This window comes from Rousettus aegyptiacus, unplaced genomic scaffold (assembly GCF_014176215.1).
Source record: "Rousettus aegyptiacus isolate mRouAeg1 unplaced genomic scaffold, mRouAeg1.p scaffold_m13_p_4, whole genome shotgun sequence".
In the NCBI taxonomy this organism is placed as follows: domain Eukaryota; kingdom Metazoa; phylum Chordata; class Mammalia; order Chiroptera; family Pteropodidae; genus Rousettus; species Rousettus aegyptiacus.
The window spans coordinates 59,839,160-59,864,094 of record NW_023416307.1 but is presented as its reverse complement, the minus strand read 5'-3'; the positions used below and the strand labels follow the sequence as shown (position 1 = coordinate 59,864,094).

Sequence of the window (24,935 nt, the reverse complement as noted above, 5' to 3'; positions counted from 1 at the left end):
GAGCTTTCCAGGCCCTTCGATAACACACATAAAAACAGCTATTCTAGAAATATTGTGAATTTCCAGAATATATTCAAATGTAAGGAAAAGGTGCATTCGAAGGTTACATGTGATGTAAGAATTATTTATTATTTTTCCTTATGTCACAATTATTTATTATCTATCTATGACACTGCAATCTTTCATTGCCATGTGATAATCAAGAGTTGACAACATGTCACTTTAATTGCTTTGTTAAAGAAAGAAAAAAGAGTGACTGAGGTAGATAGGAATTGTATTGCAGTAATAAGGACAAGTGACTGACATCCCAAAAGCAACGGCAAAAACGTCAATAGTAAGGTTCTGAAATCACGGGTGTCTGTCTGATTTTTCCACAATCAGAACCGAAGGTGAAATTTAGGTTGTAATAGGCCCGATAGATAATGCTGATGGCTGCTGCAGTTTGATCTTTTCTGAATAAAATTCATGGTTGGGATTCCAAAGATTCACCCATGCTAGAAACAGCATTCACGTTAGCTTTGTGGGCGAAGCCACACGAGGGAGGGAAAAAGGAAACATTAGCACCCAAGATCTCCAGTCATCTTCTACCACCTTGACACGGGCGAGCTGAAGGCCACGGAGAATAACGGATGCGCAATCGTCTCGTTCTTACACAGACAGCAGAGGGGGCGGAAACCACACACTTGTATTTTGCTAATGTAAAAGTCCCAGTGGAAACATTAGCACTCAAAGACATTAATGTGGATTTGGGACACTCCCTGAAGGATTTTGATTCCATTAGAAAAAAAAAAAAAAAGACAGTGACAGATATAATCCTGCTTTGATATGTTTAATGCCGTTTAAAGAGAAACTGCACTCATTTACCTCAGGCCGGGACACCAAGAGTTCAAAAAGTGAAATATCATTTCCCAGTGCAAAGAAAAAGCTTGGAGAATATTATGTGAAAATTAATTTGGCATGCTTCTTTGAAATTTTAGATTTCTGGGATGAGCAAATGGGTACAGTTTTCTTTTAACTGTTTTTGAACACCATGTGTTGAGAAGAAAACAACAGAATGGCAATTGCTCATCCAAAATGCTAACTTGTGGCATGGCACAGTCAAGATGGCCTGCCACAGCCAAAAAGCAGGTGTATGCTATGCCTCTCACTTCAGTAGCACGCGCGCCACATGTCCCTGCATTCAGCAACCTCTTGCATTTGCTTTTGGAACCTTTCTGAGGGGGGACAGTAAACATGACTCAACAGAATGTCTAGCCTAGAAGGGACTGGCTCCTTCGGCTTTCTGCGAGACAGACTCTCTGATAAAGAACCAACAAAAAACTGGAATAATGTATCTATTTTAGAATTCTTTGTTAATTCACGTCCTGTGACCTAGCACATAAGTGACTGGCTTCAGATCATTTTGTGTGGATGAAATTTAGGATCTAATCAGGTTGGAGAGTAATGGTGAAGCTTTTGTGTGGCTGGAGAGCATCTATTAAATCAGCTGTCTCATTTGGGCTGAGCACACAGTTAATACAGCTGGTACAGATCATATGCACCTAATCTAAAAGCTTAGAGTAATGAACCCCTCACCCCTCAGGTCTGCAGATAAGCACAAAATATAGGATGCACAAAATGATTGGGTGTGCCGGGATGCCGGAGCTCCCCCAATCTGACATTATAGATTTGATATTATGTTTGTTCCAGGAATTAAATGATTTTTATAGAGACATACATGTCATTCAACTACATAATAGTCCTATGAGGAAGAAGAGGAGACAGAAAAAAAAAAGATTGTCCTTCTGTCCTGTAAGAGGCTGGATAAAGATACCAAATTAAAAGTCATGACCACTTCTGAGCCAGATGCCACTGGGAATGAAATCCCAGGATATCTATGTTGCAGGGGTTGACCAGGAGTGAATATAAACATGTAGATGAGGAATAAAATGACTATTTTAACATAAAGAAATGCAAAATCACTGTTTTATTCTATGGTTTTAATGAGTAAATCAGTAACCATTTATTGAAAAACTACTATGTGCAAATCCTGTGAACCAGAATTAGGGAAGAATAAAGCCTATAAATATTAAATTGGAAAAAGAATCCTTAAGTTTTACAGATATAATAATATTCTCTGTAGTCTATCTTAAATATAGAAGGGGATACAAATTGTGTAGAAATACAATTTTTGTATTTATGAAGCTTACTGTGCAGTGGTAGGAGGAATGAGACACACAGAAATGTACTCTAGTATAAGACAGTATGTAATCAGTGCCACATATTTAAAAAATATATGTTTTAACAGTTAAGCAGAAGCAGGACCTCCTGGCTATGGAACAACCCTTCCATAGACTTACTAAAGGGCTCAGTGCACAAAAAGGAAGGAGGTTGGACCAAGCTTTAAGTCAACTAGCCATCGGTGTGCACAGAGGTTCAACTAGGCTGTGAGGGGAGAGGTGTGTACTCTGTATCCACAATACCTCTCATACAGAGTTGTCTCGTAACTGATGTTTACCAAGAGCAAGCATGGATGAAAGAGGAGTCGATATGAATGATGGACTAGGTCAGTGGGTCTGCATCAGCCTGAGATAGTAAGATGATTAGTAATACCCCGAAAGAAGGCAGCATTATAACGAAATTGTTTTCTCCTCAGACTAGTGTGAAAGTTTGGTCTTTTATCCACTCCAGAGTGAAGGTAGGTACAGTTCAGGGCTTCATCCTTCCAAAAGAGGGAAACATTTTGCCTATATAAAGTGCCCCTTTATATATGCATGGGTATGGGTATTACAGTGTCTTTCAAAACAGAAACAAATAAATTAACTGATAACCCTTAAGGAGGGTGAGTCAGAATCCATGCTCCCTAGAAATAATGGATTTCGGGTACAGCAGATATATTGGGATCTATACAAGAAAGTAGGTTCCCATGCAGTAGAAAACAGAATTGAATGTTCTGGCTTCTAGGTCTGGGTTCTATCTATAGAATTACCTTCCTTTTCAATTTTTTATTTCTCTCGTACACTCTAGCCCTTTACATCATGAATAATGGCCTTCTGTAGTTGGTGCAAGTGTGTGTGTGTGTGTGTGTGTGTGTGTGTGTGTGTGTGTCTTTTAAAGAGGGAGGATGGCATTACTGATGTGCTTTTGTAAAGGATTCAAGGCTGTCTGGGTCCTCAAAGAATGCAATTGAAAAAAATACTTTCTCTTTGCTTCAATGGTGCTTACATTTGGGCAGTTTTCTTTTTCTAGCCTCAAATACAGTATTTGAGACAATCTGCCCACAATGGAAAGCTTTTAGAGCTTCGAAAATGTAGGCGAACCAAATCAGAACTAATCTCTGTGAAAATGGAGACTCAGGCACATGGAAAAAGTTTATAAAAAGTCCAGAGAGGAGGCTACCCCACAAAACAATGTCTGACATCTCTCCTACAAGATTAGCTGGAGTAGGACAAGTGAGGAAGAAGTACGGAGAGTTCCAGCCACCATATGCTCCACTGTCACACCTCTGCCTGTATAACTTGGTCTGGGTCACCAGGGGGTCCAGCTGATTTAGTTAAAATGTGTCCTGTGAACGTGATATCACACATACATGGGATATATACCTAAAGGCAACAAATGAGCAGGACAAACAAACAGAGACTCATGGACATGGACTATAGGCTGGTGGTTACCAGAGGACTATATAATAGTGGTTGCAAGTAAGGTCGGGAAGGAGGGTGGAGGGGGGAGGTAGACGGGGTAAAGGGGATCAAATATAGGGTTTAGGGGGAGGGTGAAGTGGGTAAAGGGGATCAAATATATGATCGCTCAAAGAAACTGGAATATACAGATGTCTAATGATAATGTACACCTGAAAATTATATAATTGTATTAATCAATGTTACCCCAATAAACTTAATTAAAAAAAATGTGTCCTGTGATCTAATGACGCGAATCCAGGGGAGGCTAATAACGGGAAATCTAGGCTAATTGGTGCTAAGGTGAAGTAGCCAACAGATAATCATTCAAAAAGGACTGACCGGATTAGTCTGCAGGGTATTCATAGTTTGTTTCCTTTCATCACCAGATTAAAAGCTATGCATTTTACTGGAAACAATAATTAACTCTTAAGAAAAAAAAAAAAAGCTTGGCAAACTATAGATGGAAAGAGGGTAAAAAAAATGACAGTGATCACCTTTGAACACTTGGTGCATGACCGGCAGTTTTTCTTAATATATGGATTTCTTTACATATGTCATCTCATTTGGTCCTTGGGTCAACTATGAAAGACTGATACTTCGCCCATTTTTTATAGAGGGCGCCTAAGGTTCAGAGAGGTTAGGTGACTATCCTCTGGTCACACAGCTAGTAGAGGCTAAACTGGGATTCAAATCTGAGCAGGAGGACACAAAGCTTGGTCTCTTCGCCATGCCTTGTGCTTTTCATGGCACGAAATCAGTGTTGGGGGAACTCTGCCCAGCATCTCTGGTGAGCAGAGTGAATTGCTTTTATCATTTGCCAACATGTCACAGAAAAAACCCAAAACAACAAAAAATTAAAACTCCTGGCTCTATGAGATTTCCTATCAACCACCTGAAGTTTGGCTTTATTACATATTATTTAAATATCTGACAATCATATAAAAAGTCTAACAAGAATAAAAAAAAAATTTCATTAATGCTAGCTCCTACGTTAGTTAAAAACCTCCTATTCCTATAGAACAATGTGCCTGGGGAACTCTCTCACTGCTAGAAACTCATCTGAAAATGCTGAAAAGTCAGAATTTGGGGCCTATATACTGACTAATGTTACCAGCTGTGAGTCGGCTTGAACATCAGTAATACGATATTTCCCGCTACAATTTGATTTGGTTAAAATGTGTTTGAAGTTCACCCTTTTATTAACTAGAATTACCACCTCCTGTAACTGGAGGGCCCCTGAGAGCAGGCTGCTATTGCAATCCAGCCTCCCGCCCACCGTCGGTGCATTTCCTGGCAACAAATACTATTAAATTGATAACTCAGAAATAGGTCAAAATGTCTTTTCAATAGTTGCTAATGTTCCCTTAATGTTCCTTCGCCTCCCTTTGATTCTCATGCTAACGTTTTCTCTTGCACTGCAGGAGCAACACCGAGTATAAAGAGAAAAGACTGGAAGATGGAAAAGCAGGCTTCGGTGGGTGGAGGTGCTCTTAGGAGCTCCCCTAACTATCAGGTATAAGTTACGCTTCCCTAGGGGCCCTAAAATGAGCTCTGCAGGTGAGCTGGGTGACCAGGAAAAAACGCCCTGTCCCATCCGAGCTTTAACACTCTTCTCTATAAAAAGAGGAAACGAAATGACTGATTATTCAAATTTACAAAATGCTCAGAGTTCACAGGAGGTAGGAGCCTTAAGTTACTGCAAAGCTGTTGGATTTTAAACTTTTTAACACTATTTTCATAACTATACCCATTAAGGTCTTGGCTATCCAAGACAGAAACTTATTTTCATGCCTGCCCCCAATCCCCAATGCTGCAGCATATTTTTATGAGAGACCCTCTGCAATCACCCATGTAAACCTACATGTTTTTCTTCTCTCTCTCTCTCTCTCTCTCTCTCTCTCTCTCTCTCTCTCTCTCTCATTCTCTCTCTCTCTCTCTCTCTCTCTCTCAGTCTCTCTCTCTCTGTCTCTCTCTCCCAGTCTCTCTCTCTCTCATTCTCTCTTTCTCTCTCTCAGGAAGAAAGTTTGCTTTTCTGAGTTCACATCACTTATGTGACCAAAGATAAACAAGGGGGGCGGATGGGTACAGCTGCACCAGGACATGGCTGATTCAACGCAGACATGTTTGGCTCAGAAGGAACAGCCACCTATGGTCTGCACAGTGCATAAGAAGCCCCCCTGTTAATGAGGTACATTTCAATTTCCAACACTTCTTCTGAGATGCAAACATACCAGAGGAGGGTTAAGCCGTTCCTACCTTGGTGCTCTAATCTATTCAGCCCTAAGAGGGTAGGTTACCTTAGTGTAAAAGGGTTTTGAGCTGGAGTTGGGGGGAGAGATAGGGATAATTTAGGAACAAGGATGGTTGGGAGGGAGTCAGATTAACAGGGACTCTGGGCCCTTGGAGGCAAAAGAGAGGAAGGAAGGGAGTGGCCATGACTGAAAAGGACTCAATCTGCTTTGCAGTTTGTGCCCTGGGCCTTGTCTGCAGCTGCGGAACCACCGACAAATCCCTTGGGACATGAGTAACGCTCTGACCCTTATGCTGTGTCATGGTTGTGCTGTTACTGGACTGGAGGTCAGCACTGATTTAAAAACTTGCAAACTTCAACCTACTTGGTTGAGGCAAGGACAGGGTATTCTGATCTACAATTTAAATTCACAAAGACTACACAGTCTGGCGCCTCTCTATCAGATTCTTCTGGCTTTCCTCCCTTTCACAGAGGAAGAAGAAGGATGTGTGGAAGAGTGTAAAGGAGGAGAAGCTAACTCTTCCTGAGTTTCTGCAGTGAGTGAGGCTTTCTCTTAGGTGAGCATCTCTCTGGATCCTTCCAGTAATCCTGGAGACATTATTACTGGTAGGAAATATTTTACAGGTTCAGAGAGGCTGACTACCCAGCTTAAGGTGGCCAGTCAGGTTCTTTCTCCCAACTCCAAATTTCCTCTAGCATATTTCCTCCTCCTCCTGGGTGCTTCAGAACTGGCTAATGGGCCAGTCACATGGAATGTATCTTTTAGGAATGCTGAGGATACCCTGAGTCATTAAAAGTGCATCTGCTTGGAAGACTGGAGGCCTGCATTCTTCTGGTTAAGGCTTGGTCCTTACAAACTGTGATAGTGAACAGGCCCATGAACCTCTGTGGGATCTAATTCAGACTTCACAATTCTGTCATTCACACTTACCAAGGTGATGGCAGGGATAGTGTGTTTGTACAGTACAAAACTGAGCGAGAGTTACTCTCATTAGACGCCATACGTAGACTAAAGAGGGGGAACTCCCTTCCTTTAATGCCAATTTTGAGTAAGAAGGATGGAAGGATTGATATGAGCTGAAGGCAGAAGGGAAAATGAGGACACAGAACACACAGCTGGCAGCAGCAAGGGTGAGAATCTAAGAGGGACAGAAGCCCAGGGCCAGAGCTGGGAGATCAACTTGTTTTCAGAATACACTGATGTGTCTGATAATGGTTTGGAAGTCTTAAATAATGTGAATGTTCGACGTTCTTTTTAAAATCTCAATTTAATGGTTGAAACCTATTTTAACTAGCCGATAAAGGGCAAAGACTTCACTACTATACTATTTCTCCTAACTATTAACCTCTAGCAAGAAATACTTTGCTGAGATATAGAGTTTTTGATTATAAATCAAGACCATCTTGATTACAATCATCTGAAGGTGTTTGGAGGAAAAAGAAGAGATGGGTTCCTCTTAACCACACTGGAGGGACAGAAATCTTCAGAGTTTAAACAGGAATTAGCTTCGAGGAATCAAAAAAGAAGATAATTTTCAGTAGGAAAGACATGTGACTGGTACCTTTTGCTGGCATGCCGGGGAAAGATAAATTCCAGGCAGGACCAGCTGCATAATTTGTGGGGCTCGTGGCAAAGTGAAAACGTTGAGTCCCACATTAAAAAATTATTAAAAATTTCAAGATAGCAACAGTGAACATTAAGCCAAGCACAGAGTCCTCGTAAATGCAGGGTCCTGTGCAACCACACAGGTCGTACACCCAGGAAAGTGGTCCCGGACTCTAGTTATTGTTTTTACCAGGGCATTCTAGTCCCACAGTTACCAAGACCCAAATTAAGAGAGAGGCTCCACTGTTCTCAGTTAACTCTGTCTTCCTAGGGTAAGGACGCCACTGAAATCTGTAGCCAGGATCAGAAAAATCTGGGGTCTGCCAACATGTTTGATAGATTGCAATTGCACTGGCTTCTGCTACATTTGTCACAGCCACTAATCCCTACTTCTGTCACAACCTAAAGATGTCCAGGATATCAATGTCTGGGAATTGAAACATATTTTCTAAAAACACAAATTTTCCTGAAAGAAAAAAAAAAAAAACCAGCAACACCAAAACAAAACAAGCAGACGTTACTAAAATGAAGCTGAGTTTCCTGGATGCAGGTCCTGTCCCTGATTTCTTTCTGGCCTTAACCTTGAGCAGGTCCTGGGCATGTGCACACAGGATCAGAAGCATAAGTGAATTACCACAATAACTCTTTTCAGTTTGGGAAAAAATAGAAGAAACAGGAGAACCTGGTCATAGCCCAGTAGAAACTCGTTTCACCAACACTGTTCCCTCTCCCTCCTCTTATCAGGCTAAGTTGGAGCTATGACTTCACTCTCCGTGGAAGCTCAGTTTCTCTTTCATGGATGCTTGGAGTGGAGCAGAGAAAAGCTATTAGAGGGTAACAGTCATGTCTAAATAATCACGTTTATTTATCTTCACCTGCCCTCTTCATGCCATTATCATTCCACTGAGGTCTGTATATAGAAAGCAGAGATTAAATAGCCAAGATGAATATCAAAAGAATAACAGCAGCACAAAATAGATAAATGTGGCTTCTTTTCCAATGGTCTTAGGGGTTTTATGTATACTGAGCCTGATTCACGTTGGGACAGACCAGTAGCCGTGGCAGATGCTGAGGATGTTTGTGTAGGCTGAAGCTTATCCCCTCCTTACGATATATTTTTGTCCTATTTTCTAAAATATATGTGTCTAATACAGAGAACCAGTTCATTCCTACAGCTAGAATTATACTTTGACACTAGACATTGATTTAGGATTTTTTTTAGATATCTCTTGGCAAAGCAAATCTTTTATTTGCTTAATAAGTTCGTACTCCCTTCAATAAGGCCACTAGGGTCTATAAGTAGATGAAAATGTATTTGAATCTCTATAATCATGCTTAGATTTGAAAAATTCTTCCATTTCACAGAGGTGATATAGGCTCGGTCATTATTTTCAAGTGTTTAACAATTAGTAATTAGCAGAGGAGGTTTTAAATTTTTTAAAAAAGAATGGGATTGACCTTCACAACAGATGCATATATAAATCCTGATTCGTTTATTTTTAAGTCACTCTCCCCTGCTGTAGATAGATAGCTATAATATATACATTTATATATGTGTGCACAATCAGCCTTAGCAATACTGCTGTGAAGGAGATGAGGATAGATGGTTTTCTATTTATTTGACAAATATGCTATTACATAGACAGGTTAAGTGATGTGTCTTGTAAGGAAGGGTGGAGTTGGGGAAAAAAGTGCCACCTCTGTTCCCATGTTATATCACTCTGGAATTGGGTAGCCATTATTGTTTTCGAGTAACCTGCTCTAAACGCTGGGCAAGGCAATTTCCTGAAAAAAGATTTTACTCTTTCTCTCTCCCTTTCTCTTCCTCCCCTCTGAGGTTATTATAAACTACGGATAAACGTTGCTGCTCTAACTTTATACTTCACTCCTCATGGGCTCTGATGGGTTTTAGCTCTTATGAGAGCATAAGAAAAGAAAAAAAAATCATCTCTGAAATGCAATAATGATAAATAATGCTGTTATGGTTAGTTTGAATTAATGTCACTATAAAAGTTGATATTGGTACATGTGAAGTCTTGGACTCCCCTTTCAGTCTATTGGCTCTGAAGTGATACAACATGAAGCAAAGGCTTCTGTGAGGCAGGACTCGCTCATCAATACCCTGCTGTTCTCCTGGGATCACAGACAAGGCCCGGGGCTTTCTGCCACACTCTTCTGTGAACTGTTTCAACTGGGAACTGTTCTCCACTGTACGTTAGGGCCACATCCTCTAAGTTCTTGACCTTTGATAGTCTCTCTCTCTATTTTGGTGCATATTGCACGTCACTTACAGTGCAGTATTTGATTAAAAATGGGCTCACTGTTATTTGGCCAGGGGAAACTATTTTGGTATTATTTTAACTATTATTTATTTTGTCGATTATTTGTGTGACTAGAAAAAAAAATACTAGATTTCTTGCCTTTTGTCATGCTTCTGCTTAATGTTTCCCAATGTTATCTGGTAAAAGCTTAGGAAATACAATTTTATTTTAATAATCCTAAACAACGTATAATTGTGAAAGGGAGCCAATAGAGAAAAACACACAATGAATTTTGAACCTAAATGTAAGTTACTTTATTCTGAAATATCTGCCACTCTTACTCGTTTATATCAGAATGTAACACTGCTAAAAAATTAGTTATCCATACTTAATACTTTTTAAATGAAGGGACAAAATCATGAGTTTTTTTTCCCCACTGATTGGAACTGTAACCCCTGCAACATAATATTTCCTGCAACACAATATTTTCTGCCAGGCGAAACTGGCTTCAGTGATTTCTCTGAAGGGGACATCTCCTCTGAAGGAGACAGACTGCACTATCAATACGTTCAAGAAAGCTGCTTCTGTTTCAGCCAGACTCCACGAGGAACGTCCTGGCTCACCCATCAGGTGCCCGGTCTGCAGTTGCCACTTGGACACGTAGAGCGTGTCTGGGGATGACACAAAGTGGAATAGGACAGGATACAGAGCTCTGTTGTACCAGTGCATTTATTGTAAGAAACTAGCTATGCTGCAACCGCTTTGCTCTTTTATATTCTAGGCAACACACCGGTGAATATAATTCATAATGAACATATTCAACATTTTTGCATCAGTTCAATACATTATTCATAAATATTAGAGATGGAAAAGACCTAGTAGATTACTGAGTCCAAACCTCCTTTCTGCACCTCCCTTTCCCCCAACTGTTGATGCTAGCTTAAAAAAAACAGAAACAAAAACAAAATCACACTAGGAAAGCAACAAATTCACAAGTTTTACAAGGAAAAAAGAGAGCTCCAAAGAAGCCTGTACTGAGGGTGGGGAAGTCCTCGGCCTTTCCTTGCCGCTGGTAGAGCTCACTGAGCACTAGGAGTATAGCTGGCTCTTTGCTAGGAAGACTGGCCAAGGGAAGGAAATGCTGATTTCTCCTTTTATGATTCATAATTCAAGGTAAAGCCCAAGAGGGAATACCACGTCCTTGGCCAAGTGCTTACTATTTGTCTCTACAACCCGGTGTGGACTTGGGCATTCCTCTCCAGTAAGAATTTGAGTACTGACAATAATGATAAAAAAGAAAATGTATAAATGAGTAAGAGACTTAAAACTACTAGAGAATGCTCCCTGGGATTATCTGTACTATCAAAATAGGAAAACTTTGCAGATGCTACCGTCTCTCTAGAGGAATAAATGCTTGCATTTTAATATTCTCAGCAGCTGGTTCCTGTTGAATGCCATCAGGATGATTCAGCCACCCACCAGGAACACCAGTCACGGCAAGTGCACACACAGAAATCTGCAGAACTTTCTTCTCTTGATGCCAACACCACTACTCTGGCAAAGTCTCTTTTTTGAATTACCAGTTTCACTAAATATGACCTCGTTCTCCTCACAAATACTAGCACACTGTCAAATAAATGCAACTTCCGGCAAAGACACAACATTCTTCCTGACTCGAGCACACCTGCTGTCATTGGCCATGGTCACACGATCTGCCCGTTTTTAATTCTCTCACTAGTCACTGTAACCTCAGAGGACCAGCAGGATCCATGCATATCCCAAGTTCACTTTGTGTGCTGTCCTGCCTACAGCTGACCCTATGCATTTAATGCTATATCTTTACCCTGATATTCTGAAGTTATTTTATCATTTTCATTTTTTAGAAGTTTCCCATTTCCACAGAATGTGGTTGCATAACAGGAAAAGACAAAACCATGTAGGTGGATTGCACTGACCGCAGACCTCATTAATACAGTTAGATAAAAATTCTCTACTCACCCCCTTCTTCAAAACAGACCAGATGAGACACTAAAGGGAAGAAATGCCAAAGATGACAGCTAGCTATCAAAAATGTCTCACTGCCTCATTTTCAGGTCCCCAAAGTAAAATCTAAGGACATTCAACACAGATTCAGGTGCTCTCAACAGCCATGAAAATATATGGCTGAAGAGGGAATCTATAAATGTAATGAATACACAATTGGCTTATAACAGATGCAGCTAAAATTAAATTCGATATCTTGACCTGCTCTCCAAAGTGAAAGTTTCTAGTTCAGGCTACAGAGAGAAGGTATAACAAGCTCATTAATCACATGAACCAGAACGACAAGCCGACACTTCTGGAAATGCTGCGAAGAGCGATTCTAAGTGGTTGGAGGGTCTGTGGGGGACCTGGAAGGAAAGGTGGCAATGACAGTCTACAGTGAGCAATACTGCTATCTCTAATGGTATACGTAGGTTGGCACTGGCCACGACCATCCGCTATTCCAAACTTCCAGGGAAGAATTTAAGGACTTTTGTGAGGAGGTACTACGCCATATGGACTTGCATAGAGGACTCTAAATACGTTCCAAGTACGTAAAAGTCATCACGTTCGTTGCTTGAGGAAACACTGAACTCAGTCAGATCAATCTATGACCTCGAGAAGAATAATGTTGGGAAAGAACTAGAGGCAAAGGAATATTAATAATAGTAGTAATAGCAACAACAATGATATTGAGTGGTGACCCTGTGCTAGTCATTGTGCTAAGCACTTTATATAAGCCTTTTCATGGAATTCTTACAATATTCCAGCGAGGTTGTTATCACTTTCTTATATACAAATATGGAAAGTGAGGCCCAGTGAAATTAAGGGCATTGCCTAAAATTATATAGACAAATTCCTTACATTACAAATAAACATGAATGGCTGATCTATAAGACAGAATATAACGAGAGCTACATGGTACAGTAGCTAGAAGACTTGAGGTGTAGCACAATTTGCCTTTCACATCTTGAGAAAGTTTTGTCACTTCTCAGCTTAAATTTTCTTATTTGCTAATTTCTTATTGGTACAGTGAATGGTTTCAGCCCAAAGAGTATTTCTTAATCTGTTAAATCCTCTGCCCCATGTGGATTAAAATAAAACATTGTGCTTTTCTGTAAATTCTGCTACTCTTCCCTATTTAGAACACTTGGTTCATAGAATCCAATATATAGTACCACTATTCAAGAAAAATTTGTGGAGCTTTACTTTCTCTATTTTTTTAAGCTTTTCTCTTAATTTGTGTTTTCCAAATATGTCACTATAAATACTCTCTCTCTCTCTATCTCTCTCTTTTAAATTCTACCTGGTCCTACACCAGTATTCCAATTTTCCTTTCTGGAGAGTTTGCTAACTCACTCACCCATATTGAGATATCTAAGACTCCGTCAAGGTCTAAGATGAAATGATTATGATTCTATAATGCTGACATTTGCTTTGTTGACACTTAAAGCAGAGCTTTTCAACTTCAAATAATAGCATAACAAGTTCCTATAACAATTACACTTATATGAATCTTTAAGCAGATGTGCATAACAGCTTTTTACAATTATTATCACACTGGACAGTCAAAACTTAGAGGTCGCTATAAGTCTCTGCAAAACTGAATTCTACAGTTGATTATATTCTATAGGAAAAAGTATTGCTTATCTATCTACTTGGAAAATTGACTGACTCTTCTTTTGGGCATCCGTTAATTTTGCAGCCAGCCACAGCTTTAAACATCTCCAATAACTTTTATCATTAGCCCCATCTCTGTCACAGCTCCTGCGTCTCACCCTTCTGACCCTGCCCACTGAGTTCACTCTTTCTGATGTAATCACACATGCTTTTTTGTAGTTACACCGTCACAGTGCTTATTAGAATTATCGTCATTTCTACTGCACCTTAGGTCAACCAAATTAAATATGCTTATGCAATCTGTTGTCATTTTAATTTTTCAGCTAGAATTTCTTCATCTAGAAGGACAATTTTATTTTTATCTGATCAATAAATAACTAGCCTGTCAAATGACTCTGGAAAAACTGGTAGAAAATCATTCATTGGGGCAAAATTTGAAGTCTAGAGAGGTTTATGTAAACCTGGATGATGGTATTTCACTGACCTTGAATCCACAGTTTCAAAATTTATTAGTGTCAACTTAGTCTTTCACTCTGTTGCAGAATAAGCATAAAATATGCATGATTTATATTTATGTGTGTATTGAACTTAATAAATTAGTCAAAAGTCAAAGTATTTTTGAAGAAATATTCAGTCTATTCCACCTTGACTAATTCACTGACTTTCAGCTATAGCCCAAAACACGCTTTTTGCTTGTAGCTTAAATGATTTTTTTAAAAAATAGAGTACATAGACTATGAAGTGACAATGTAGTTCACGGCGACATTCTATATATCCCTTAACTCTTGCTCTTTCTGTGGTCAGGGCATGTACAAATGAGTAAATCCACATTAGTTTAAATCTAGCAATTTCTGTTTGGCTAAGCTCTGAAAACTGCTTAAATAGAGTGGGAAGCTTGGCATCTCGTTATTGCTTTACATGATAAAGCTTATAATGCCACCTTATAAAAGATATATTCGTTTATATTCGCGTTCAATCAAAAGTGTAGGGTTTCAGGTCTGGGAATGGATTACAGATCGTTCTCTCCTGGTTATTTTTGGCTGTAAGTATATTGATCATTTTATCATTTTCTTGTTTTAAACTGCTTTAAACACAGCACAAATGTTATTCTCATCATGCCAGAAATGGGTTTGGAATTGATTTTGAGTTTCCATCAATTTTACTCTTTGCTCTCTGTGAGTTTTTTACTCAGTTAAATTCAAAAGGATAGTTTTGTTCAAAAGATGTCAGAATGCAACTTTTAGAGATCCTTAGCTGGACAAGAAAATACACATTTTCTGCTTTACACAAGAATAAAAATCATTAAACTTATTATCATGGACTTTATTGAAATTAGTGAAGAATCATCATGTGAATGCCATTTCAAAGGCTTCCTCCCTTTTTCTCTTCATGTAAGTGTTTGACAAAAGCATGTATCTTCTGAGAAGCCGGCCTGATTGGTCCAGGTTGGCACTGTTTCAGTGTTTGGCCTACGGCGGCTGCTTAGGAATAATTTTGTCTCATCCTCTCTATTTTCCTGGACTGTATCGGACTCAGACACGTGGTATGCAAAGGAAATCCAAGTCCTTTAAAAATGCTATTTCTTTGGGTACTAAAGCCAAGCCCAGTTCTACTTTGGCCAAATGATCTTATCAAGATTTAACGAGAGATATTCAGTAATATCTCCAATCTATAAGAATACATTCCACTAAGGAAGATAATTTATTATACACAGTGTACATATATTTTCCCTACTGGTACCAGGGAGGGATGTAATCGAACTTATTTTCTTGGTACTGAGAATAATACAACACTGACATGAATTTTATGGCAATTATTCATTTCAATTAATTACAAAAAATAAACAAGTAGTTCTTTTCATATTAAAACAGATACTAGAGATCTATTTTCAGTTATTGCTGAAAATATTTTGGCTTCCTTAAAGGCACCTTACTAACACAGCTGCTTTGCCCTCCTCTGCACTGTCACAATTCAGAATTTGTAACATTTCAGCCAGGTTCTCTAGACTAATTGGATGAAACAATTGCATTACAGTATTAAGATTCCTTTGCAGAATCAAATGAGAGGAGATCTGTACAGTTCAAATAGCCTGAAAAATCTGCAACAAATACAGCCCAGATCCTATAAGTTTCATACATTTTTCTCTATTTCCAGTAATAATCACATGTACAGTAAGTACTAGGATTTGACTTCATACTTAAGAATATCAACAAACAGGGAGAAATTTTGATACATATACTTCATTTCCCACCCCATCTTTACATCTCCCCTGCATTATGTTTTGTGTTTTAGAACAAATGCTTCATCCCTTTTCCAGCTGTCTAGGCCCTTGATTTTACATGTGTAGTATGACACACCTTAAAACAGGGAGCCCCGTGAACTAGAATGGGACGTTAATTTAAATACAGACTTAGGGGGAAGAGCTCCATCTACTGAATCAGTTAGATCATCGTTTGTACCCTATAGTTATCCCATTCACTACTTTCAACCTCTTCGAGGCTAGGGAAAATAGAAAAGTTACAGACCAGGGGAAAAACAAACAAACAAACAAAAACCCCAAAAAACAGCTTTGAGTCTGATGCTATTTTGAATATTTCCCAGATACCCTGAGACCCTTTCCTTTGGCCCTTCCCAATCTCCAAGCTTTCCACGTTGTAACATAAAGGAAGAATGGGATGCTTTGCTATGTAAACTATCCCTGGAAAGAGGCAGAAAGCCACTGGTTATTGAAGGCAAAGCACCAGATAGCTGAAGGGAAAGGGACAGAAAGAAAATCACTGTACCTGGCCAGCTGAGCAACCCAGGTAAGAAGCAACAAAAGAAGAGTAGTGTCTTCCTGCCTCGCATCATTGCTGGGGAAGTCTGCAGCCACCCAGGATCAGCTCTTCTGGGCTCTCCCTAGCTGCACAGTGTTGTTGTGGCATTGGGAATTTGCTGTGGCTTCGTAAGATTATGGGGATATGCTTCAGCAAGCCAAAAAAGTCACAAACAAAATTCAGGAGAGAAAAAAAGTATGAAAACAGCTGATCTTACTGGAGAAGCTCTTGGCATTTTCCTTCGTATGCCACAAATTTCTGTGGAATTTCCTGGTTCTGTGATCAGAAAAATTATCATATCACGTTTATTACTGTTGTTTTTTCGGGGTTGCTGGTGGTGAGGGGTGGTACAGTAAGTGAGAACATACGAGCAGACCAGGGAGTGGCAAGGTAAGAATACTTCTCCCACTTGTTTGCAAGCTTTCCAGATTACAAGGTTAAAAAGTTTCTTCTTCAGAATACTGAAGACATACAGAAATCACATATAGGAAAAAGTGATCACAGATTGAGAAAGTAAAAAACTTAATTCAATAACAGATATGGAACAAAGCAATCTCATCTGAATAAATTCGAACGTTAATATAGCTGTGTAAGACTTATGAAAATACTTCATAAATGAAGATAAGTTGTTAGAATACAAATAGGTATTAATAAGTATATACATATATTAATCAGATGGAGGCAACAGTTAATTGAATTTTTAAATTACAAAAAAATAAAATATATAATAAATTAATAAAAGTATGTATTAATGCTCATCTTTTATGGAAAAATAGAATTAATATAAATGTAAAGTGGAGTCCTTTCTCTGTGTGTGTGTGTGTGTGTGTATATATATATATATATATATATATGTATGTATATCTGAATGACTTTGAAAGGTGATATGTTGCATAGAAATCAAAACTTTGAATTATTTTAAACTGGGCATTTAAAATATCAGCATTAACCCGGCAGGTTTCTTTCCTTTTCAAAAAAATACATTTAATTTTCAGATTCTGTTTTAAAGCATGAGAAAAACAAATTTGAAAAGCATTGCATATCAATATGTATATTACTCAAAAATCATTTGCATTTATTAGAATATTTAGTTCTCAAAAAAATGGCTAATTGGATTTTCTTCAAGCCTTTGCAAGACAAGTTCAGTTCTGAGTCAAGGATAACTATGTAAAATTTCACCTCAAAATTAAAAAAATTTTGGATAGTTATCAAGACCTTAAGAACAAGATTATCTCCATCATAACCATAACAGACAGCTAATGAATAAATATATTCTGGCAAGAATCGATAAGAATTGGAAAGCCTGAGAGGGTCATCACAGACTTGAGAAAGGTAACCAAACGAGGAAATATCAAACGGAGTTAATGGAGATAAAGCATTCTGAAAAATGGAAAGTGTTAACAATCACTGACAAGAAAGAAAATACTTCAACAGCGATGACAACAAAACAAAACAAAACAACTGGAAATCTATATCTCCAGAAGCAAAGTATGACTACTTATTAAACAAGAGAGAACCTATTTCTTTGTTATTCCCTTTGAAAGCCTGGCTTAAAAAAAAAAAAAAAAAAAAAAGGTTGCACAAAAGATACATGTGTTCCTTTTCTGGTATTATTACAGGCCCACCTAGATTTAGCTTTCGATTCCAGATGAGATCAGGCATGTTCAGACTAGCACATCTTTGCTCTGTAAGCACAGAGCTGCTATCATTTCACTGGTAAATTCTCATATCTCCAAATTTATGCACAATAAATGCCCTTAAAAATCTGCAAATTTTCTACTTCAATCACATACCTCATTGAGTTAATTTTTTTTTTTTTTTTTAAATTTGCTCTGCTAGTGTTAAGCTGAAAAGTTAAGGCAGGCAACTCCTATAAGAAAGGAAAGTTGAATAGTACTTACCCTAAGTATAATGTGCAAGCCTTAATGGGGAATCTACTCTTGCTCTATGATTTTTAGAAAGGAGTCCAGGTCTACACTCAGCTCTCGCCCTTTTCCCTTCTGGAAAACTGAGAAGACTCACTGAAGGTGGCTCTGAGAAAGATCATACAAATCAACAGCCTTACCTGTGGCCATTCAGAAGACTGCACTTTGGTGTGTGTTTAAAACTATGAATAAAGTCAGATACAGCGCATGCTCAGCAGGCAATTTAAAAATATTTATAACATTGTTGTTTCAAAAACAAATTTCCTCAAACAAAGCAAAACTCACATTTCTTATTCATGCCAAGTTTAACGTTCTGAGACAAAGCTGTTTTGGAGTTTTCCGCTGGAGAAAAAAAGGCTTCTAAAATTTTTTGGTGAACGAAAAATAGTTCTCTCTTCCCTTTTGGGTACTCTTAAAGGGGTGGAATAGATTTTCCCTCAAGTTTCAACAAAATTCACCTGTGGCTAAGATAAGGCATTAGAAATTTAAGGTCTGAAAAAAATATTTTTAAAGAAACGAATAAGAAACTAAAAACTATGGGTTTAAAGAATGCAATGGTCATCCGAACCTTCAAGGCAGTCTTGCGTTTTACTGTACAAAATAAAAATCTCGATACAAGCAAGATATATTGTATACATATAGAAAAGTTATACAGTGATGAGAATAATGTATAGATAAGCATTTGGATGCCAAAACGAGTTATGTTTTTCTTTTGCTAACTAAAATCTGAACTCTTCAAAACTGAAAAGGAAATACATCAAAAATTTAGGAGAAACCCAGTAATAATGTCAGTATAATTCCTCTGTTTTACATAGCAAGCATGGAGAGGAAGGCAATCACATAGCATCTGGTTAAATTTCATGTTTTTTAAAAAAAATGAAATACGGTTTTTAAAGTATTAAGTGTAGCAGAAATGCCTGTTGTTACTCCTAGTTGGGAATTTATTTCTCCTCCTTAAGTTCTCCTAAGTATTCCATTTTACCATCTATCGCCAAACCTGCACGGCCCACAGATCTCACAGATCTTATTTAAATCTCTCACTTAAGTCTCTGGATGACTTTCAGCCCCTGCTCTACTTTCCAGGGGTGCTCAGCTGGCCTCACAAACGCTCCACAGACACATCTCTCAGTATCTCTGATGCTTTCAAACTCAGCAGAGGGTGCCAAAAAAAAAAAAAAAAAAAAAAAAAAAATCAACGATTAAAAAAAGTTTATTAAAGTGAAACTAGAAGTGTAGATTTGAAGAAGTTGCTTCTACTTTTGTTTCCCTCTCCACGCAGCACAGGTGTTTCCTAACTCATACCACTGTGCATGCTGATGAGGGGGAGGGTTAAATTAAGGTGAGGGAGTGGGCCCAGGGCCGACCAGCACGCATTTAGGATCTCCAGCCTCATGTGTTAATGGATGTGTTTAAAAAGCGACCCCCCAAAAAGCCTAGAATGAGGTTTCTTTTTGGCAAATGATTAAACCAGTATACTGAAATAATTAAAGCTTTGTCCTTAAATAAAGCATCAGATCAACAGAACAAAAACAAAGATAAAAATTGCACACACATACGCATGTGCGCGCACACTCTCACACACACAGATACACAAAACTGGAGGGTGAGGGGAGAAGGAAATTAAATAAAAGAAAACAAACAGAGTCCTAACAGGCCATTCTCCGAAAAGGAATCTAAATAAAAAGTCATATGATATCTGATAGTGCAGGACACGTCGCCAAGAACTGGAGCGGATTGCCTACAGGAAGAAAGGGCCAGTGTATTCCAGCTCAAAGAGCTTTTCTTTCCTCCTCCTCTATTTTTTTTTCCCTTTTCTCCTCGACTGTGAATGTGTTACTCTCAGGTCAGATTCACGAAGAATCCCAGAATGACAGCTATCACCTTTCACTGCACTCTTGGAGGCACAACTAGCTGATAGCTGCTTGAGTTGGGATCAAGAGGGGCCAGTACAGGTTTCAGCAACAGCCTTTGCCATAACCCCTCTGCCCCTTTCACAGACCCCCTTGGTCATATCAAAAAAAAAAAAAAAGATCCCCTGAATTAAAAAAGCAAAAGCGAAAAACAAAACAAAAACTAAAAATGCAAGCATAATAGCCACAGCAACAAAACAGTTCAGGAGGAAAAAAATCAGAAACAAGCCAAAAGGAGAAAAAAAGCTCTTGCCTTCAATATAAAACTTTTTAAAGACCGAGTTTTTTTTCTCTTATTTAATGACTTTCTTTTCAAAGATTTTTCTCCTTCAGCACTATTAAAAGATTTCGAAATCTCTACAAAAGTATAGAAAAGTCTGAAGCAATACAAGAATTTTCCTGAAGAAAACACAAGAAGTAGTAAGTGAGCTGCCCTAGAAAATTTTGGAGTTGCCAAAAGTTCCCCTAATTCTGATGTCTTTCAGCGAGTTCAAGTGCAGACACTGGCCACCTAGCTGTTGTTTTTTCTGTGAGGGTCATTACCAAGGCAACACATACACAGTAAGTTACCCCCCAAAAAAGACTCCTTGTTATCAAGTTACTTCAAATGTAAGGCACTCACACAACCTAGCAAGAAGGGTTTACTGACTAGACATCACACTTTGCTCTGATATGTATTAACACCCTTAAGAAGCAGTTATCTAAATGCTTTCTAAAAATATGAAAAACATATAAATCTATATTTTTCTCTACAGGACAAAAACAGATTATATTTTCAGTGAATTAAAAAAAAAAAGAGTTTCTGAATCTTGAAACCACGGTTGTAGTTAGTTTCCACTTAGTGAAATAGTTATCTGTAGTTAGGAACTGCACATAATATGTAAGAATTTTTGTGGTGCCTATAAATTTTCCCCTTGTTTAGTTTTGTGTCTGTTAGGTACCTTAAAAAGATTTCCAAATGACAATCAAAATATAAATGCATTAGAAGAACTTTTAGAAAGAAAACATTTTCTTGGGCTTATAAATTAAGAATATTAGGATAAAGATATAAATGTACAGCATATATAAAAGATGGAATTGTTTACCACATTTTGCACATACAGTTCACATGCTGATTTCTTTTTCTTTTGTGAGAGCATTAATTTGAAAATGATAAGCACTCTGGAATGTTTGCTACAAACACAAATTCACAGTAAAAATACACATGCACAGGCAAAAAAATCAAATGAAGAACACAAAGCTACATGGCAATCAGAATCACTGAAAAATTTCGGTCTGTACTACATTTCCCTTAAACTAATGTATCACGGATGAGGACAAGTAATCTCTCTGGGGGTTTTGTCATTTATGTAATTAGAAATCAAAAATAAAATACAAATATCTACTTCTTTCGTACCTTTCTTAATAAATGGCAAGTGACACAACCTTTTAAACAGATAGATGCAAAAACTTGTGAGACGAATGAACTAATGTACCCCATTGGTATTTTGGGAACCCAAATTCCATAATTAACTTTTTACCTAAGTGGCAAAAGTAGAAGATAGTCTTGACTCTAAATTGATTTTTTTGGTGGACTCCTGTTCTCTCCTCCGCAGGATTCTGGGGACCCAGAAAGGGTAAAGAGATGATCAGAGAAGATGCATCCCGAACAACTTTTATCGTGAGTACAAAAAAAAAAAAAAAAATAGCATAGAGTGAGCATAAGAACAGTTGGATTTAGAAGATTAAAGGAAGAGAAAAGAGCAACATACCCAACTTAATTAGTCTTTTTCCTTTTTATTTTTTATGTATATATATTGGGGTGATGGGGGAAAAGATAACTGGATTTCTTTTGAATGTCTTTGTGTTTTTATAGAGTGAATGTTCTGTTCCTGTCTCTTTCTTTTTAGGTGAAAAACTAATAAAAATAGAAAAACATATATCAGACATTAAGCTGACTCCCCCCACCCCCCTTCTCTTTGTAAAGAACTCTTTGTTCTCTAGTGAAAATGCTGAAAAATCCCCGGGCAGCTACTCCCTGAAACAAGTGCAAAACACTTAGAGGCTTTTGGGCTGGCTGGGAGCCAGGAACCCTCCCGCTGTCTGGTTAGAGAGGAAAAAAAGAAGAGAGAGGGAGAGAGGGGAAGAGAGATGGGGGGGGGGGGAGAGGTAGGGGGGAGAGAGAGAGAGAGAGAGAGAGAGAGAGAGAGAGAGAGAGAGAGAGAGAGAGAGAGAGAGAGAGAGAGAGAAATTGGAGCTTCCTTTAATAGACATAGGAAGCAGCGTTTTTTTCTTTTTCTTTTTTTCAAAACTGGCGGTCAAGCGTTAAGTAACTCCCGTCTAAATCCACCTGCTAGAAATGAACTTGGGTAACCCCCCAGGGGTGCACAAAGACAGGGAAGACAGTAACATACTCCATACTCTTTCCCACCCCCGTTGTACTGCTTCCATTCTTTCTGCTCCCATACACAAATGCCCACAGATCTTACGCCACCCTCCTTACCCCCCAACAACAAACACAGCAAAATACATGCTCCCTCAGTCTCCTAAAAAAAAAAAAAAAAAAAAAAAAAAGGCTTTTTCATCTCCGTTGCGACACAGTGATAAGGGGTAGCGAACATCTCATACCTGGTGTGAATGCTAATCAGTCAGGAGTTCTCCTTTTCCCAAGACAGGGAACTGTTTCCTTCCAAATTTATTAGAACCTCCTCCACTGCCTCTTTGAAAAACCTTCTTTGTCACCCTCTCCCAAGTCCCGATACTTCTTTAAAAAAAAAATGGCTTCGGAGCTCCTTCTATTCTTGATATTGATTCTCTCTCTCTCCCCCCACCCCTCCTCCTCTCTCCTGTCTGTGTCTCTTCTGAGTGGTCTATTGATAAGTCCCTGGAGGCACTGGGTCAGCCTGCCCGTAGGAAACCAGACACAATGCACAAATCTCCGAGTGCCATTCTGCCATCAGCAAGCAGACCACGTTTAGGAGAGAGAGAGAGAGAGGGAAAAAAAAAAAAAAGCAGTAGAGCAAGAGACAGAGAGAGAGAGAGAGAGAGAGAGAGAGAGAGAGAGAGAGAGAGAGACACCAATCGAGGGAGGGAGAGACGGTGGGGGGAGAGAGAGAGAGAGAGGGAGGGAGAGAGGGGGGAGAGACAGAGAGAGAGAGAGAGAGAGAGAGAGAGAGAGAGAGAGAGAGAGAGAGAGACGGAAGGAGAGAGAGAGAGTGTGAGAAAAAGACCGATTGGAACAGGAGGGAGGGAGAGAGAGAAAGGGAGAGGGAGAGCGACGCTGCCAGTCAGGTTAATCATCCCTACTTTAATTAGCTGTTCGGCTTAGACATAAAACAATTGAATTTGAATGATCTGTCAGCAGGCTCGGCTGAACCAAAGGGGAAAAGCGAATATTACAAAAAGACTGTTGGTGTGTTCTGATAAGCAATACTGCTCGTACTGACAAATCCTCAAAGGGGGAACTATTAAAACTTACAACTAAACAAAAAGTGCAAATACAAATGGCACTAGATAGAGGTCTTTTTAAAAAATGGAGTCCCCCCCACCCCCAGTTTTATGAACGGTAGATATTTATGTGCAGGAGCCAACATATTAGGGTCTGCGTGTAATGTGTGAAAGTTTATTAACGATGGTCTAGGAGTGTAGCAGACAGATGCTGCAGAGAACAAGACAGGTACAGTCGGATGCTGAGTCTAGATCTTGGAGGGAGATGGATGCTGGAAGAAGAGGCACCGTGGCAAGAGATCAGCACAGACCCAGTCAGTGGGCAGAGAGGCAGACAGATTTTAGGCACGGCACGATCTTGTCTAAAAAGGCAAAAGTTCTGATGCAATAATAGGTGCAAAACAATCCATCTATCCTCCTCCTCTCCCGGGAGCACTCCAAGGTACAGTTAAAATGGATTAATCTTTGTGACAAACAGAGCTGGCAAGGCAGACTATGGCAGACACTGAAGGCGATTCGCAGACCCAGAGGATACCAGAGCCGGGAAAAGCCACAGATATCAATCTCTCCAACGCCCTAATTTAGCAGGTGAGGAAACTGAGGCCTAGAGACTCAGGCTAATAAATCAAAAAGACAAGAGCAATGTCGATGACAGACCCTGGAACCCAGGGCTCCAGCAGCCCCAGGCCAGTGGATTTTCAATCATACCAGCTAACCTCCAGCTTTCTTTAAAGATCCTTTCTGGCCCAACAGGTATGAAAATCACCCTCATCTCTAGAATGTCAAGATTCTTCCATCTATATAGCTAGTGCACAGACCTCCAATTTCAAAAAAGTCTAAGTAGCAATATTTTTTGGTCCATTTTAAATTCTAGGGATAGGGATGTAAGTCCTAATTTCGTTCTTAGAGAAAAGCAGAAAAATAGAACATTGTAGAGGCCCCATCTCAGCAAAGTATAGCTGCTACGACATTCTATGCCAGAGAAGGCCAGTGCACCATTCTACAAAGACTTCTCCTAGAGTTTGCAATTCTCTCTATGACTGTTGTGTGCTATACATCACCAGGTAAAAAGATGTGGTTCTCTCATATGACTCGTTTTTAAAATATAGGCACACTGTAGGTGAAAGATTTTGTCTTTTGGCTTACAATGTCGTTTGAAATCACGAATGACATTTTCTACCTGAAAGAGTAGGTATGGGTAACTTCCTATATATTTCAATTGAGATGAGCTACTAAAAGAGAAAGGGGACACTGTATTATCTGCCCATGTATTGATAGAATCTTTTTGGGGACACATACGAACATATTCAGTAAGGATTTCCCTACTGACAATGTATAATTGAAGGTATAATTTTTTTAAGGGTGAAAGAGGTGCTTATGAAGAAAACAGTGCCATCAGATGTTACTGGAGAGATTAAGTCTCTTGTCCTAAAACAAGA

The 24,935-nt window shown here is 38.9% G+C and overlaps 1 protein-coding gene across 35 annotated transcripts in view; it reads right to left on the bottom strand.

The window, feature by feature from the left end:
• Nucleotides 1-24,935, bottom strand: part of ZBTB20 (zinc finger and BTB domain containing 20) — a 736,649-nt gene that overhangs the window by 97,539 nt on the left and 614,175 nt on the right. Inside the window, exon 1 of one of the 35 annotated variants that reach the window (XM_016137784.2) lies at nt 22,678-23,047. The exons of 33 other annotated variants lie outside the window; for them this stretch is intronic. The gene's annotated coding sequence lies outside the window, so the exon portion shown is untranslated. Of the gene's footprint in view, nt 1-18,136; nt 22,211-22,677; nt 23,048-24,935 lie in introns of those variants that run through there. One more of the 35 variants, XM_016137786.2, reaches the window with a different exon arrangement.